A 19,388-nucleotide genomic window follows, 5' to 3' on the forward strand; every position below is an offset into this window, starting at 1 on the left:
TTTTGCAGCTCCCGCTCCCTTCCTTTTCAGGTAACTAGATCAAATTCCCTAAATCAAATTCTTCTCTCCTTTCTTTTTTTTTTTTTTTTTCTTCTTGGTTGCTTTTTAGTATTCTCAAGCAAAGCCAACTCATAATATAATAATAATAGTTATGCCTTACTGTGTCACAACTGTTTATTTATCCTAGCAAGGTAAAAAGAATGAATTGCTTGTCCAACTATTCATGCACCATCTATTACTTTGGCAGTTGTACAACCACAGTCTGTGTGATACCAGTTCATTGCTTACATTTTTTTACTAAGATCATTGTGTACTCAACTCCCACAATAAATAAATAAATAAACAAATAAATAACCAAAATCTGCCTCTCTGCATGTTTGTTGTGATGTTAGTAACTTAGTGGAATACCTTCTTGTGAAATTTGAACATATGAAGGAGCAGGAGAAACTTTTACCCTAGTGTGAATCTTGGTGTTATATAAATTACTGTAATAATTCCATTAGCAAAAATTCTAAACCCTGCATAAACTAAACTCTAAACTATGCAATCTTAGCATAACTCCAGATGAAAGTGACATGAAAGCTCCACAGGTCAAATTTACAGATTTGTTTCAGAGTGAGGGAAATGGGAAGTAAATTATCTATTTTTGCTTTTCACTTTCCTTTTATCTAGGAAGGACTTGTCATCAAACACAAGTTGTATTTTCATTCTGCTCTCTTTAGCCAGGATTAAGCCAGGAAAATGTCATATTATAGGTGAGTTCATTAAAATTTCATATCATAGAGATCTGTACCAAATTACTTCAATGTATTGCCTTCACACATACACATTCCTATTTTATAATTTACTTACCTAAACTAACAAAGATTTTTTGATCATGCTTTTTAACAGTGGAAGATTTTTCAAGACTTTTTTATGCCCCACTTTTTTTTTTTTTTTTTAAATAAATGTATAGGTAGTTCATGCTCCTGGAAATCCTGCAATACCATTGAATTTTTATTTTTTTTTTTTTACTGCAAAGTTCTTCAACTGTAATTTAAATGGTCTTTCATCCCCCATTTTAAGGATTGTTGTTATCTGATGTCTGTTTCCTTGCATACTGTCAAAAATCAATATATATGTGTTCCCTTGTATGTCAATAGAAATAAAGCAAAAGATCAAAGGAAATGATACAATTCATTGATGAATGCTTTTGTAGGAAACAGGAATTCTACAGTACTGCTGAAAATTTTTAACTGAGGAGCTGGTTTTTGGTCTGAAGTTAAGACATCAAATTGTTATTTCAGGGCAAGCTCATTAATTGTATGGATTTTATTTGCTTTCTCTCATCTATTATTAAAAACTCATATATAAGTTAACTCTATTTATTATGTAGTAGTAAGAATCAGGCTTAATCCTTATTTTCTAAAAGGATTTTGGAATTTGTGAATGCTAAGGGACATCCAGTTGACTGGAACAGATGATGTAGTCACTAGAAAGAGTTAAGTGTCTGTTGGTTAAGACTGAATAGTAACTTCTTGAAGAAGCAGCAAAATATACTTCACAGTCTATTTCCTGTTGAGTAGTTCTATGACCCTGTGAAGGAAGCATCTGTGGATTTATTTGCTGGAGTAGTTGCTGCCACCAGGAATTTCACTCACTGTGAACATGTAGAGTTTCCGCAGTTGATGTGTTCACTTGAAATTGTAGAGCTTTTCGGAGAAATTAAACTAATGAATGCTGACTTATAAATATGCTCTCAGATTTGCATATATTAATAAAATTAGACATAGGAGAGTGATAATTTAGTTTTGAACTTAGCAACTGTGTAAAATTTAATATTACACAACAAGTCCCCAGTGTTTTTGATTCCCACAGTCAATTATTGAGGTAAATTTTTTTTTTTGGTTTATTGCTAGTAAATTATTTTTCCTAAAGGGACGAATTTGAAAATAGAATCATATAATTAATTTCAATTTGTTTTCAGTAATCAAATGATTTGTTAGAATGCCAGGAAAAGCATTATGGGTAGAATTTATGGAGGAAAAAAAGAGAAAAAAACAAAACAAAACAAAACAAAAAAAACCACCCCTTGCTCTGTTACTAGTAATGGGATAGTTTTCTATTAGACATAGAATGAATGATTATGTTAAAACAGCAAAATTAACAGTTATTTTAAAATAGTTTTTAGTATAATTCTAGATAGGGAGTTTTTTATGGTCAATACTAGTTCATATCCAAAACTTTGTTCTAAATTTGAACATCTCAAAACCTGGAAATAATCAGATGTAGTATTTTGCTTCAGACCTTTATGAAGGTAAGGATCAGATCAGGAGTATCATTAGGAGTCACCTGAGTTTTCAGTAGCTTTTCTAAGGCCTATTTCCTTTATCCTTTGTCTTTGCATGTTCTTGTAGAATAAAATGTAATGAAAACAATACATACTATTTTGATTTAACTTAGAATATTACTTTATTTTGGGAAAATATCTTTAAAAAATGTACTGTAATCTGAAAGTGACATTTGTGATGTGATTTAACTAATATAAAGAGTCAAGGAAGACTGGAAACTCACTTCAGGAGAAATATTACAGTTCTTAAATGCAGTTCATGCATGGAATTATAGTGCATAATGCAACACCCTGAATATTAAAATGTCTTGAACAATTTTAAAAATATGCTGTTATTTGTTATGTGTGTGTGTTTTCAAGTATGCAGGTTACGTTCAAATGTTGCTTTTCAAAATTTTATATTGATGAAAAAATATAATCTAAAGCAGCTGATAAAATCATATACTACATAAATAGAATCTGTGAAGCAGCATCAATCAAGAACAATTCTAGTGAAGACAGCAGAGCTCCCTTTAGTTTACAATATGCAACTAAGATCGGAATCTGCGACAAACAGATGCTCTCACTCATTTGTGATAACATAAAAGCTGGTAGTCATTTTCTCATGTAATTCTGTATTTTAGATGAGAAAAGTGTAGTTTGTGCAGTGACAGCATAGTTAGATGGAAGGATCATACAAGTGAAGAACTATTCCCTGTACGAATTCAATCACAAAATGGACACAATACACAGTAACACTAGAAAACTCTGTGATTCATAGGGTTATGACACCAAATTGTCCTGCCTCCATTGTACCACTGAAAAGCCTAGAACCTGTTTCAAACTTACTGTAAACATATTTGTTTCAAAGTCTGTTAAAGGAGTTCAAATGAAGAGATTTAAAAGTTTCTATATGAGATGACCTTTGTTGTAGACAAAGAATATGATGTGTTTTTACTGCATCTGCTAGCAACTTCTTAAAACCCCCATACAAATTGCAAACTATAATGTTAATGCAAACCTACTTGGTAGCAAAGCTAATTGAAACTGAACAATTGAACCTGATCTGCACTAAAATAGTAATTCAGTAATCAACTACATTTTATCTGAACTTTGAGCTCAAATAAACAGTTTGAATACAGCTTTTAAAAATCTGTCTCCTACAGCATGCTGAATATCAGACCTTCCTTCAGATTGATATGGTTAAGGAGATTCCTAAAATATTGTTTATGTTTAAAGAGTAGATGGAGATAGCTAAATTTTACTTGGCTAGTTTTATTTCTGCAAAATGTTTAGTTCTTTTTGGAAGAATAGAATGGCAAGAAAAGTCATTGGTTCCCTCGAGAAACTCAAGAGAGCTTTAAACTATAATCAATGGGGGAAAAGGATACCAAGAAGATTGTAGCTGGCAAGCCAAGGGTTGGCATGGCATCGCCTGAGGGTGGGAACACTATTTAGAACATTTACACTGCTCCTGGGAGCACGAAGGGCTCAGGAGCTTATCTGAAATGTTTGTACACCAATGCACACAGTATGAGAAACAAACAGGCTGAGCTGGAAGCATTGGTCACCTCCCACAGCTATGATACCATTGGTATTAGCAAGACTTGGTGGAATAAGTCCCATGACTAGAGTGCTTGGGTGGAGGGCTACAGGCTGTTCAGGAGGAACACGCAGGGCAGGTGAGGTGGATGTGTCACAGTAAACGTAAAGGAGAGATTTGATTGTACAGCACTTACAGTTAGTGATGATGTGGTTGAAAGCCTCTGGGTGAGGATTAGGTGGATGGAAAACAAAGGAGATGTTGTAGTGGGTGGCTACTACTGATTGCCCAGCCAGAATGATAGCACTGATGAGTTATTCTACAGGTAATTAGGAGAAATCTCTGGATCGGTAACAGTTGTCCTTATAGGAGATTTCAACTTCACAGACATCAACAGGGAATATCATACTGCTGAAATAAGCAGGTCTTGGAAATTCTTGAAGTTTGTAGGAGATAACTTCTTATCCAAAGTATTCAGTGAGCCAACCAGGAGGCCCTCCTAGACTTGCTATTTGTGAATAAAGAAGGACTCATGGAGGATGTGATGGTAGGTGGCTGTCTTGGCCACAGTGATCATGAAATTGCTGAACTTAAAATTTTCAGTGTAATGAGAAAAAAGGACAGCAGAGTTGCTACCCTGGACTTCAGGAGAGCAAAATTTAAGCTATTCAGGGAGCTATTTAGCAGAGTACCCTGGGAATCCGCTTTTCAGGGCTTAGGAGTCCATGAGTGCTGGTCAGTCTTTAAGGACCACCTTTTAGATGCACAGGAACAGACAATTCCACCGTGTTGCAAATCAGGCAAGCGGGACAGAAGACCAGCTTGGCTGAACAGGGAAATCCTCATGGAGCTCAAGAAGGAAAAGAAACTGTATGATCTCTGGAAGCGAGGTCAAGCTTCGCAGAAAGGTTACAGAGCCGTGGTTCATATATGCAGGGAGAAGACACAGAAGGTCAAAGTTCAGTTAAAGTTGAAACTGGACAGTGTTGTGTCAGATGACAAGAAAGGCTTTTTAAAGTATGTTAATAGCAAGAGGAGGTCTAAAGAAAATATTGGACTGATACTTGTTGAAGATGGTCACCCGACTAATAGGGATCAAGAAAAAGTGGAGGCATTCAATGCATTTTCTGCCACAGATGGGATTCTGCGGCCTGATGGGATTCATCCCAAAGTAATGAAGGAGCTAGTGGATGCTATGTCAAGACCTCTCAAACATCTAGCAAATTTTGGAGTCTGGGGAGGTCCTTGCTGACAGGAAGCTAGCCAATGTTATTCCAATCTAGAAAAGGGGCATGAAGGAAGACCCAGGAAACTACAGGTCTGTTAGTCTAACCTCAGTTCCTGGAAAAATTATGGAGGAGATTATACTGAGTACCGCTGAAAAGCATTTAAAGAATAATGCAATCATCAGGCACAGTCAACATGGGTTCACAAAGGGAAAGTCCTGTTTAACTAATTCGATATCCTTCTATGATAAGGTCACCCACCTAGTGGATGAAGGAAAGGTGGTGGATGAAGTTTTTCTGGATTTTAATAGGGCTTTCGATACTGTCCCTCACAGCACCCTTCTGGACAAATTGTCCAACTGAGGAATGAGTGGGTTCATGGTGCGCTGGCTGAAGAACTGGCTGAAGGGCAGAGCTCAAAGGGTTGTAGTGAATGGGGCTACCTCTGGCTGTAAACTGGTCACAAGCAGTGTTCCTTAGGGTTCAATTCTAGAGCCAGTTCTGTTCAGTATACTTATCAATGATCTCGTTGCAGGAGTTGAGTACACAATTAGCAAAGGTGCTGATGATACCGAACTGAGAAGTGTTGCTGATTGTCTTGAGTGACAAGAGGCCATGCAGAGGGACCTAGATAGATTGGAGCATTGGGTTATGATTAATGGCATGATATTTAACAAATCAAAATGCTGGATTCTGCACCTAGGATGGAGTAATGTTGGGCACTAGTATAAATTGGGAGAGGAGTGACTGGACAGCAGCCCTGAAGACAGGCATCTGAGGGTGCGGGTCAACAGCAGGCTCAATGTGAGTGAGCAGTGTGCCCTGGCAGCCAAGAGGGCAAACACCATCATGGGGTGCATCGAGCACAACATAACCAGCTGGTCAAAAGAGGTGATTATCCTGTGTTCAGCATTGGTGCAGCCTCACCCTGCACACTGTGTGCAGTTCTGGGCCTCATAATTTAAGAAGAATGTTAAGGTCCTTTAATGCATCCAGAGAAGGGCAACCAAGCTGATGAAATGGCTGGAAGTAATGTCCTATGAGGACCAGCTAAGGACTTTATGCTTGTTTAGTTTCGAGAAAAGGAAGCTGAGGGGTGACCTCATTGCTCTCTACAGCTTCCAGAGGAGGGGAAGAGGAGAGTGAGATGCTGATCTCCTCTCCTTAGGATCTAATGATAGGACATGTGGGAATGGTTCAAAGTTCCACCAGGGTAGATTTAAACCGGACATTAGGAAGCATTTTTTTACCAAGAGGGCAGTCCAACACTGCAACAGGCTTCTTAGAGAGGTGGTTGATGCCCCAAGCCTGTCAGTGTTTAAGAGGCATTTGGACAATGTCCTTAACTTGGTCAGCCCTAAATTGGTCTGGCAATTAGACTAGATGATCGGCTTAGATCCCTTGCAACTGAAGTAGTCTATTCTATTCTAAGAAAAAAAGAAGCTGCTGTCAGGGTACCTCAAATACTGCTAGGTGTGTGAGCAGTCATAACAGTCAATGTAGATAATGAAGTACTGGAAAAGTATTCATTGAAGTAAAACTCTATTTGGTCACCTGAAGGATTTTCTAGTGTCCATCTACTGTGTTGACCAGGGATTCAGTGCATTTATATCCTGTGTGCTCTGATACTTTCTAAGATATCCAAGATATCCGCATAGTACTGGTAATATGATACAAGGTCTAGAACAGAGGCAGCTGAAGGTGAGTTGAAATACCTTAGGTTGTCTGAAATGGAACAAGATACTAGATTTACACAAATAAATTTAGCACAAGATTTATCTTGACTATTGTGGGAATTTACACCTCAAGCACTGAATCGGGTGCCCAAACATAAGTCTGTTCACCTCTTACATACTCTAGGTTAGCTGAAACAGCTTCAGCTACGGCTGGCAAATATATTACAGATGCCCTACAGGAAACCTTATTCCAGCTGAAGATGTAGCCTAAGCTCAGATAGAATACCATATATCATCTAACAAAGCACTAGATACCTGTATTTAGGCAACTGAATAGGTCACTCTGTATTTAGATGTCTGAGTTGAAATCCATTTCTACATTTAGGCACCTAAATATAGGATAAGTTCCACTTATGTTGATTTTGGAGGAACTGATGGTAGATGACCTGGACCTTCCCAGTGTCAGGAGAAGCAAATTTCAGGATTTCAGACTTCCAGCACTCCTATTTATTTCTTTACTTATGTGGCCAAATTCTGGATTTTGCAGATGCTTGTTTTACGTATCTTAAGAACATGACCCTAACTGTATGAACAGTCTGTATACTAATTAACACCTGACTGAAGAAATACAATCATATGATATAATTTGGAGCATAAATGTAAATCAGGTTTTGATTGTTGACTCCTTTGTTTTAAACTGCAATATGAATAATTATAACTTCAAGGAGGCACTTGGAAAATAATGGAAATTATTGAAACTATGGTGAAATTGGAAGTGTTAAAACATTAAGCACATTAACCATTGCAATAATGATATGGGATGGGAGAAGAGCGCTCAGCTGACAAGAAAAAAAGAAAGAAAAAATAACAGCCTTTGAAAGAGTAGTGAAGTAGAACAACTAAATGAAATCAATTTTGTGTTTAATCCATCCAACTACTGATAAATCAGATCCTACAGCTTCCAAGATATAATTAATTACAATTACAGATCTGATAAAAAAGTCAATAATTGCTTGCTGAAACATTTAAACAATCAGTCTCCGTTTTAAAACTTCCAATAATCAATCTCTGTCTCATGCTTCAGCGACATTTTTGCTGTTATGGCATGCCACATGCTGGAGTACCTTCACTGGTATCAACAGTATTGTAGGTTTAATTCTAAGTTATTGCAGTGGTGAACAAGGGCTCAAATGTCTAATTGTCTCATTATCAGTGAAATAAAATAGTATCTCTGACAAGATACTTAACAAGAGAAAAACATCATTTCCGTCCTATTTGTCCTGGAGGAAAATATCAATAACAACTGCATTATACTACGGAGCAGGTACGCTGAATGGCAGTCTTTTTAATCCCAGTCCTGAAAGAACCCATCATGGCTGCACTCAGACATGTCAGGAAGTGACCTTCAGGCTTGCCACCACTTGCCTCCAGTGTTTCCTCTGGAATGAAACCTAAGCATGTAATCATGGAGGGAGCTGAAGTACTTTCTATATAGTACCTACTCCTTAATACCATGTTCTGTATGTTCTGGTCTTGGTGGTGAACACCTTCCTTTAATGTAAACATAAATATCGGGATCTATCTTCCAGTCTTTCTTCTCCAGCTCTACAAGTCAAAAAATAATAATGGTTCAGTGGAGGAAAAAGCAGTAATAAAGATGTCCTGTTGGAATCTTCTGTGATGTAAAGACAGAAGAAAAATATTTTAATGTTTCATGCAAGGGATAATATAAATTCTTGACTTTCCTTAAAAGCAAAGCCAATTGTCAGTGGTTATCTGTACAGGAATCCTATATACCTTTTCTCCTAATTCAGAGATATGAATTAAGAAATTATTGTTATTCATTAAATTAATTAAATTAATTATTATGAAATTCATTAAATTAATTATTAATTATAGTGCAAATGCATTGCATGAATTTGAGAAACTGGTCCTAGGTCTCTGTGAGTACATAAATACATAGCTATTTAGTTTTGGAAGCTCAAATAAAACAAATCTAGATTGCACTTACTTATTCTAGTATCTCAGACACATTATTAGTTGAGATAAAAATACAGATACCTCTTTTTTTAGTCACTACTGAATTACAGTTTTGAACAACATCACAAGACAAGAACAGATTTTTGATAGAAAAAAGTTGTATTTGAATGAATATCATACTGCATCCTATGTGTGTGTATATATATAAAATTAACTTCATCATTTTAGTGGCCTGTGAAAGTTGATAACAGATAAAAGACAACGTGAAAGTATTACCCTTAAAAGATCTGGTCATGCAAAGAAGAAAAAGAATCATAACCAGAATCTGAGATTATTTACATCTACTGAGTTTATAAGAGTTTTCCTTTTCTAAGACCATTAACATTAAATTAATTTACTTCTAAAATATTTTTCTTTGCCTGTGGCAGTTACATTACTGTATCACAGATGATGTCATCACAGAGATGACACCAGTAAAATTTTATTTTGGCCAGTTTCTATGCAGAGGTAGCACAACTAGCAGATTAGCTGAATATGAATATGAACAAGTATGTTATTACTAAGTTCACTGCTAGAAAAATTTCTACTAATAAGTGCCTATAAAAACCAAAAAACTGCAAGAATTCTTACTTTTTTTTAGTTTACATTGCAGTCAAGGAACACCAAATTTGGCTAGTTTTACATTACTTTTCTCATATAAAGTTTCCTAGAATTTTATTAGTCAACTATATGGATGACAATGAAACTAAGAAATTTTTTTTTTTTGGTTTCCAACAGGGTAGGCATAATGATTTCTACAATCCCTGAGCCTGCATCATTTCAAGGGTTTTGGTCTATGAAAACCTTCACTGCTTTTTTCTTGGCTTTTGTTAGAAAAAAAGATATGCAGTGTCAGTGGTTATGGTCAAATATAGAAGCCATCCTTGCCTTTTGATATTAATCTTCAAGTCAGCATCAACTCCTGAGTTCTTGAGTAAAAAAGGAAAAAAAATTGATTGTTTTTGTCAACATACACAATAGTAGATATGTCCATATTTAAGAACTCAGATGAAGTTAAGCATAATGCTTGAATTGAAAACTGAAAATTATCAGCTCCTTGATTCTCGACCAGTAAGAAAAAAAGCATAAAATACTTTCATCAAAATACTCCACTTTGTACTGTGAAGATACAACTATCATAAAAAAATTAAAGGGTGGTGTTGCAATTACTCAAATTTTGCCAAGCAGATATATTGATTTAATTTATAATCAAAACCCTGAACACTAAAATTGATCTAGTGAAATATGTAAACAATTTTATTTTCTTTAAACAGAATTCTTTTTCTAGCTCCATTTGTCCCTTTTTCAGTAGATTTAGGTAGATTTCGACAGGTACTTTAAATAAGTATACTAATATTATTGCAGAAATAATAGTACAAAGAAGATATATTCTCTTACAATCTGTACAAATAAGCATAACAAGCATTAAACATGAGTTTCATACAAATTTATTCATTTAAAGCATTTGTGTTATAAACATTGGTTGTTGATGATGATTCTTAGCAAAGATATTACAGCATTTGGTGACTGACCTGTGGTAAATGGAGCATATATTTTCATCTGTCCAAAAAAGGAATTTTTTTTTTTTTTTTTGAAAGGCAAACAGATCCAAAACATATAGGACAGAATTCTGGTGAATAGTCTGTGCAACTGGCATTTTAAAAATAAATTTAGATTCCTACAACTGAGCTAGTCATCCAACTCTCTCTATATAGTCATCTATGGACATGTACACATTTTCAAGTAAACCTCATCCGATCATAAAGTAGATCTCTATTTCTGGTTGGATAAAACATGTATTGAAATTTCAGAGCTGACAAACATCCACAGTATAGACCTCTAATGTTAGTTGCAATTAATTTCATTCTAAGAGTCATCAAAATGATTAATTAGGGCATTAGTATGCATCAGGCTCTAAAAACTCAGTTAATTTAAAATAACATATTTATCCTTGCAACAACTTCCTGTGTATTTCATGAAGTGGCATAAATGAGACAATTTCTCAGCAGTCTAACTGATGTTCATTCTTTCCTATGCTGAGATAATTTTCTCTTTTATAGGTTTTCACTTGCCTCCTCGTCAGGGTCAGGATCACAACACCCTTCTTCTCTTTTTACTGAATTCAAGTCTCTTAAATTAACTTTTTTTTTTTTTTTAATTTTCAAAATTATTACAGATATTATTATGCCCTGAGATATTTCTGTCTACTCCATTCATTAGATTATTATTAAAACTGAAGGCACTGATTATGTTTACTTGCATTTCATTGCTTCTGTTGCATTGTGTGTAGTGGTTTAGAGACAGAAAGAACAAATACGTTATACATACACTTCGGTTCTCAATTCTATTCTGATAGTGTGTTTCATTATAAAGAAGGAATATTTGTTTGCTTTGGGGGAAATACCTTTTATGTTTTAGAAAAGGACACCCTCAAGATTAATAGAGCATTAACAAACAAGAGTACAAAAGCATTTTGACAAAGAAGAAGAACTGATATATATCACAATTTTCTCAGGGAAACATCCTCGTAGTCTGAAAGGTAATTAGGACAGGTAAACCTCTCTGCAAGGAAGGAAACAGCATTATCTAAATAATTTAAGATATTCAAAATCAGTAGTAGGCAACACTCCAGTGAGCTGGAGTTTGGTCAGCCTCCTTTGTATCCTAAATTGTAGACTGACTTGAGTTTCAATCAAGATAATTTTGTTGGGTTTTTTTTATGTTGTTTACATCATGGGCCGTATTCTAAAATTAAACATACGGTGTCGTAAGGTAAATGCAATCTTTAAATTATTCAATCTTTAAATTATAAAGAAAACATGCATACTGAAAAGTAAATTTACTTGTACTTTTTATAATATTCTCTGGGTAAGTATTGTGCAATTTCATGAAGAAGGAACACTTAGAAAGGAAAGTCATAGAAGGCTGACAGAGTAAGTCTGCTTTTTATAAATGGTCTGTTACATTTTTTCATCTCTCCATTGTTTTATCTCTGTGATATTTCCAGGTGCACAGTCCAACTTTTTTAACTACCTGTCTTATCTTTGTGAATGCAGAGGGACTCTGAACTGCACAACTATTTTGAAGAATCAGTTAGGAATTGTGGATCACTTAACTTTCATCTAAAATGCATTCACTTGTTCAGTTTTGTGTGTGGTTTGTTTTGGTTTTTTTTTCAATTAAATCCCCTGCCACACACACCCCTCAAGAAATACCAGAAATAATTTAGTTAACTAATTGCTCCTAAACCATATAATTTTCTGTTTAAGGACATTTGCTCATAACTGCTATAAATGACTTTAATTTTGTTTGGAGTGTCTTGGTTCACATTCTCAGGACACAACCTCTTAGAGCAGGTAAGAGCATTAAGTGTACCTTGCTTTTTATATATATATGTCAAGTTCAAATATGTTTTTCTATAATTAGTTTTTAATTTATATATACATATGCACATATATATGTTCAATATGCATTGCTAACTCAAACAGATCTATATGTTTTGTTACAGCTCATGCAAGACTAAAAACAATGGAGCACTGATTGATTCAAATACCAACACAGGCTTTTGAGCAGGCAGTCGACTTAATATAAATACATCATGCCTGATTTCTGCATTTTGTCAGACTTCACTTAGCCAGAAACACAGCTTGCAGTAGTTGTGAAGCCACTGTTTAATATCAGCAATGCTTTCTTGTCTAGTACAAATTGTAAATAATTAGCTGTGGTGTGTTGACCTTGGTTGGATGCCATGTGCCCACTAAGCTGCTCTATCATTCCCCCTTCTCAACAGGACAGGGTGTGAATATGGTGAAAGGCTTGCGTGTTGAGATAAGAACAGGGAGATCACTATCAGTTACCATCACAGGCAAAACAGACTCAACTTGGGGAAATTATTTTAATTTATTGCCAATCAAATCAGAGTAGGATAATGAGAAATAAGAACAAACCTAAAACCACCTTTCTCCCACACCTCCCTTCTTCCTGGCCTCAACTTTACTCCTGATTTCTCTAACTCCTTCCCCACCAGCAGCACAGGGGGATGGGGAATGGAGATTGTGGCCAGTTCATCACATATTGTCTCTGCCACTCCTTCCTCCTTGTTCTTCTCCCCGGCCCTGCTCCAGCGTGGGATCACTCCACAGGTGACAGTCCTCTATGAACTTCTCCAATGTGGGTCCTTCCTGTGGGCTGCATTTCATGAACTGCTCCAGCATGGGTCCTTTCCAAAGGGTGCAGTCCTTCAGGAACAGACTGCTCCAGGTTGGGTCCCCCCGTGGAGTCACAAGTCCTGCCGCCAAACCTGTTCCAGTGTGGCTTTTTCTCCAAGGGGTCACAGGTCCTGCCAGGACCCTGCTCCAGCATGGATTCTCCATGGGGTTACAGCTTCCTTCAGGTGCATCCACATGCTCTGACGTTGGGTCCTCTGTGGGCTTCAGGTGGATATCTGCTCCACCATTGACATCCATGGACTGCAGGGGACAGCCTGCTTCACCATGGTCTTCACCACAGACTGCAGGGGATTCTCTGCTCTGACACCTAGAGCACCTCCTCTTTCTTCACTGACCTTGGTGTTCATAGGGCTGTTTCTCACTGCTCTCTTCCAGCTGCTGGAAGCAGTTTTTACCCTTCCTTAAATATGTTATCACAGAGGTGCTACCACCATTGGCTCCACTTGGGCAGGTGGATGGTCTGTATTGGAGCCAGCTAGCACTGTCTCTATAGGACACCAGGGCAGCTTCTGGCATCTTCTCACAGAAGCCACCCCTGTAGCCCCCTGCAACCAAAACCTTGCTATGTAAACCCAGTAGAGTAGCAAATTACTTCCCAAAGGTTAAAACAGCATGCAGACTAAGTAGTAAGAAAAATAAAACATTTTTCTGTGACCAGAAATAAACTTTGTGATCTAGAACATATAGATGTGTTAACATTGACTCACAATAAATTTATGTGTTTTAGATTTCCAAGAGAATAAGTTGGATTTTTATACCTTTACTACCAGTAAATAACCTTGGGGATATATCTGCTGGAACACAAACTAGCTTTTGTCTTACAGAATTGTGGCAGTAAAATCCACTGAGACCAAGCAAAAATGGTAATAAAAGTCAGATCAAGACCCAAAGATCCTAAAAAGTCTGTAATGTCATTCCCAAAGAGCATTTTAATGAGAAAACAAAACAAAACAAAACAAAACAAAACAAAACACAAAATTACGTTCAAACTCACTGTAGATATATGCCAGTATAGTAAGATATTTGCTGCCTTTAAGTGACTACAGTCAATATTAAGGTTAGTGTCTGCTTTTTCCAGATGTGAAATGTCTGCTATTGGATTACTACTTTCTGAGATAAAGTATGTGAAATTATTACTCAGATGTTTTCTATGCTTAAAACAAAGAAACAGGCAAACGAATAAACAATTTTCTGGCTCATTAATTGAAAATTTTCTACCAGCATTGTTATCTCATTCTAAATTGTTATATGCCTAAGAGGTAAGCTTCACCTTTTGGAGCTTTGTTGTTTACAGTGTGGATAGCTGTATCTCAACTTCCTTCACAATAAAAGGACACAAATAAAACTATTTGGCATGTGGTTAATTTAATTCCAGTATAGATGTCTAAAAGTTCAAGTGACCTAAAAGTGTCTGTATGTGTTCAGATAAATCCCCTGGTATCTGCTGAGTGGTGTCCATCAAATGAAACAGGCAAAATGAAACGGGCAAAATGATCTGACAGTATTACTAAAAGTTCAGACATGATCTGAATGGTCTTCCATTTCTCATGTGCTAAAGATCATGTACTTTAAAAATGTAATTTTTCCAAACTTGGAAAACTTTAATAAATCTTGCATAGGTACATTCATTTTAGTTCATGGCTCAGAGGAATAAGAGACTATATGACATTTATATGCCATAATCACAAATCCAAATCAACTATTTTATTCCTTTTTCTTTTCCTATTCCTACTTGCTGCCACTTCTAAAGAACTCTATTACAAACTTCCTTTTTCAAAGGAATAAGGACTAGGATCTCTCTCATTGTTTCTCACATAGTCAGTCTTCACAGCACAGTAAGTAGAGCATTTATGATAGACTTGTCACTTGGAACTTTGATTTTGCCCCCTCATGACTCCTTGAATTGTCTTGAAAATACTAAAATCACAAGTTAGTGTCAAAAGGCATATACTGGAGAAAAAAATTGCCAACAAACAGCTCTGTCTCATAGTCTAATCTGCCAAAAATTCTCCTGCTTTCAGTGTTATTTGGTCCCAATAAACAGCATTGCAAAGACTCAAGAAGAGACAAAACAATCTTTAAAGGAGCATAGATTACTGAAAATGAGTAATCTAAAATTACCAAATGAATGAATAAAAGATATTACAGTCGTAAATATGCAGTTAAAACTACTTGAATTGCAGCTGCCTTGCTAATTTCCAATTAAGCATCTGAAGACTCTCTAACATATTAGCATATCAATAGGAATATAATTATATGTTCATTCTTTATGTAAACTTGTGTTTGTTACATGGCAACCTAATTTCACATTCATTATCCTAGCTTTATTTTTTAAGTCTTGTGTGTGCTTTCAAGTTCACTTCTTTATGTGGACTCTTTAGTGATAAAGCTAGAGTAAGTATTATCAGTAAAACAAATATTATTGCTTATAGACATATGAATAGGTAGATAGACCAAGTGATATATAGGTCAAAGGACAGTGAAGTGTTGCTAGAGTTCCCTGAAATTTAAAATATCTGTCTATGAATGCTTCATGTCAGCAATAAGTTACAAAGTTAATATTAATAATGCATTCAAATAGAAGTTGTGAGATGGAATCACGCAATGCTTTAATTTTTATTTTTTTTTAAAAGGTCTTTGATTAAAGTCATAAAGAGATTGATAAGAACAGTAACAACATATTTTGGTTAAAATCGGGAAGAAAGAAAATAGTTGCTAGAACATGAACATTGGCAGCAAAGAGAAGACAAAAAACTTCACTGAGACAAAGCCACCATGAAGAAAGATGGTAAGTAAAGTTAAAAAGAATAGTTGAAGTTAAAAATAGTCTAAGCATTTTAATAATCAGTCTAGACTTCAAATCACATTCTCTGAAAGTCACTGAAAGAAGCTGGATTTTAGTAACATTGGAATAAAATCTACAACATACAGATGAAAATTATATCCTAACATATTGAATTAAATAAATATACAAAGCTGTACTGACACTCCTACATCAAAGCAGACATGTAACTCTGCTGGTTTTGGCTGGGATACAGTTAATTTCTTCATAATAGCTCGTATGGGGCTATGATTTGCATTTGTACTGAAAACAGTGTTGATAATAAAGGGATGTTTTCGCTATTGCTGAGCAGTGCTTACACAGAGTTAAGGCCTTTTCTGCTTTTCACACTGCTCTGCCAGCAAATACCCTGGGGGTGCACAAAAATTTGGGAAGTAACACAGTTGAGACAGCTGACCCCAAGTGACCAAAGGGATATTCCATACCATATGATGTCATACTCAGTAATAAAAGTAGGAGAGAGGTTGGCAGGGGGGCACTGTTTGGGGACTGGGTGGGCATTGATCGGTTGGTGGTGAGTAACTGTTTTCATTTGCATCACTTGTCTTTCTTGGGTTTTATTTCTTTCTTTTTGCTATTTTTGTTTTCATTACTTTTTTTTTTTTTCAATTATTAAACTGTTTTTATCTCAACTGGCTAGTTTTTTCACTTTTACCTTTCTGATTCTCTCCCCTCATCCTGCTTTGGGGGGAGTGGGTGACTGGCTGTGGGGTGCTTAGTTGCCAGCTGGGGTTAAACCACAAGAATAACCCATGCACCTAATCCCAGTTTGCAATAATCTGTTTTATGGAGATAATTTGCTGTCTCGGAACTCTGTATACTGTGAAAAATGAAAGCCCAGTATAATTTTGAGTACCTTAACTATGGAAAATAACCATGATTTTTATACCCTTTAGTAATCTAACAGCACCTGAAAAAATAATTGATAAAGTAAAATTCTATAGTTACTATTAAACATCCAATTGTTCATGGGATCAAAATGTTATATATTAGAGAAAAAATGCAAATAAAAATAGAAATAAGGCTAAAATTGATTTATAGTTGTGTTTGGTATGGAGACACAAATATGGTTGTGCATTTTTATATGCAAGATTTTATGTTTAAAGTTTGCAAGTAAATTTGCAAACCTATAATTCTTTCCTTGCCCATCATGAACAATAATGTGCTTAAGAAAAATATTATAGATTGCTATGTGAACAAGCCTGTTTCCCTATGAATGGTGACATACAAGGTCTAAGTCTTCTCTTACTTGATACGGAATTGAAAGCAAGACAATGAAAGTAAAGAAGTGATGAAACTGTATGACAGCAAGAGAACACATGGATATAATAATGGCTGTATTGGGAGACAACTTTTCCCCCCTTAATTATCAGATCTGAATGTCCATATGACTACACTAATAATTATAGATCTGAATAGTCCAACTACTTGAAATTAAAAATCCAAAAAGTGATTTCAAGTAGTTTAATTATTTCAATTCTAATTTTAAAGACATCTCCAAACTTCTTTGAATCCACTAGCTGCAATATTTTCTTCTTCGCAGCAGCAGAAAAAAAAAAAAATCATACTTAAATCTTCTCAAATTGTTAAAAAGAAAAAAAAAGAAACTCTTTCTCCTTTTTTTGAAAATTTCCCTTTTGCCAGGAATAGGAAAGCAACATAAAATCTTATTTATGCTAATGGTTAATTTTTAGAATTTTAAGTTATTTGCTAAATTTTAATTTATTCTTCTTTCCATTAACAGAATTATGTACTGTAACACAAAATGGGCAAGTCAGATAAAATTCAAAGTTTCCATCCTCTGATTCCAGTTTTGATGGATTGTAATCAAAAACATTATTGATCCATTGAATTCCATGTATACAATGAATAATGTTTAGAAACACATAACACCTTAAGAAAATTATTGGAATTTAGATGTATTACCTGAGTATTTTTAGATCTAATAATCTGAGGAAGAAAGGACATTTTATTTCCCCTGTTAGGAAGACATTAGTATCCCACATTAAGGGGATAATAATGACAATATAACAACCAAGGGCATTTCTGTTTTAATTAGAGATTGTTTTCATTTAGCAATTTCAAAAGGTTTTACTGCTGTGCACTAAATAACATCTTTTGATTCAACATCACAAATATAGTAGAAAACTGTAGAAAAATCTGTCCAAACTAACAATGCTGCATTGAAATATCAAAACTGACCTCTCAGCCAATGAAACATGTTCCATTATAGTATACATAAACAGTCTTAGTAATACCAAGTGAATATAGATTTTAAATTGAGTCTGACTTCCAAATATTCCTTAACTGTTTAGCTTGCCTAGTAAAGAAAAAGAGAGCTTAAACATGTATATGAGGTACATTTCTCCCAGCAACCCCAGGGAAAATATTCCTCTTGTAAGCAATAGTCAAATTCCATATCAACTATTTAATTAATGCCATGAAGTGGTAATGGTCAGAGGTTAAAGCAAAGCTAGCTAGTCAAGAGAAAAGATGTGGTTGGTTTGTTTGTTTTTTTTTCTATCTTTTTCCACATAAACTAGGGCCTAAGCTATAAATGAATCTAGCATCACCTTTCCTTCAAAGTTATATCACATTAAATACCAGTAATTCTTATTGTCACAGATCATAAGATCAAAGAAGTACTTAAATATATTGTAATACTCTATGAATAAATGTATTCTACCATGGTAAATACCTACAAGTGTTAATGAAAGTTGTATTTGTAGATAAATACAGCTTTTTAGCAGTAACAATACTTCGGGACAGATTGCCATGTACAATAAGTCTTCTTTACACAATCACTGTAATAACAAAGCTGGAACCAAAGGGAATCATTTGGATACCAAAGAAAATATAGAAAAAGATTCAGAATCTGAACATTTTACTGTCAGGATGTGTCTTTTGCAGTGTGTCATATTAACATAAAGGTACTAAGTTATTTATCTATCAATCCTAATAAAATTACATTAAATAGCCTTGGTTTTTCAATGCTGTATATTGTAACTTTTTCCTCAGATCAGTTCCCTCCTATATCACCATCTCCCATTCACAGCTAGTACCAAGTACAAACCATAGCACTAAATCCAAATCATTCTTTTCAACCTTCACCAAGAACATTCACAGTTCAAGAAATTTGCAGCACCTTGCTAGAGCTGAAATCAGATGTGCTCAACCTGACAATGACAGAAAAGGGATCAAATTGTAAAAATTAATTACAACAGTAAATTTCACATTAGAAATCATCACAGTCAAAAATTGCAACTTCCTCGCTCCTTTGTAAAATTATGTAGACCTTTACAGTGCTGCCATACTAAGATGATTAGAAACAGGTAGTAAAGGTATTCATTCCTGTAGAAGTTCAATATATTCAGCACCTGATCAATTAAGAGTAGGTACTAGATAACAGATAGTAAAATATGGTCAAGTCATCTTAGATGTCTGGATGGCAGACCCTTGCCATGCAGAAAGCTCTAGATGATGGGACAGTGGAAAATAAAGGGGGAAAATGAGACCTAGCTTGTTGGTACCATGTACTATGTTCC

Source organism: Vanellus vanellus (assembly GCF_965231255.1).
Source record: "Vanellus vanellus genome assembly, chromosome: 1".
Lineage (NCBI taxonomy): Eukaryota > Metazoa > Chordata > Aves > Charadriiformes > Charadriidae > Vanellus > Vanellus vanellus.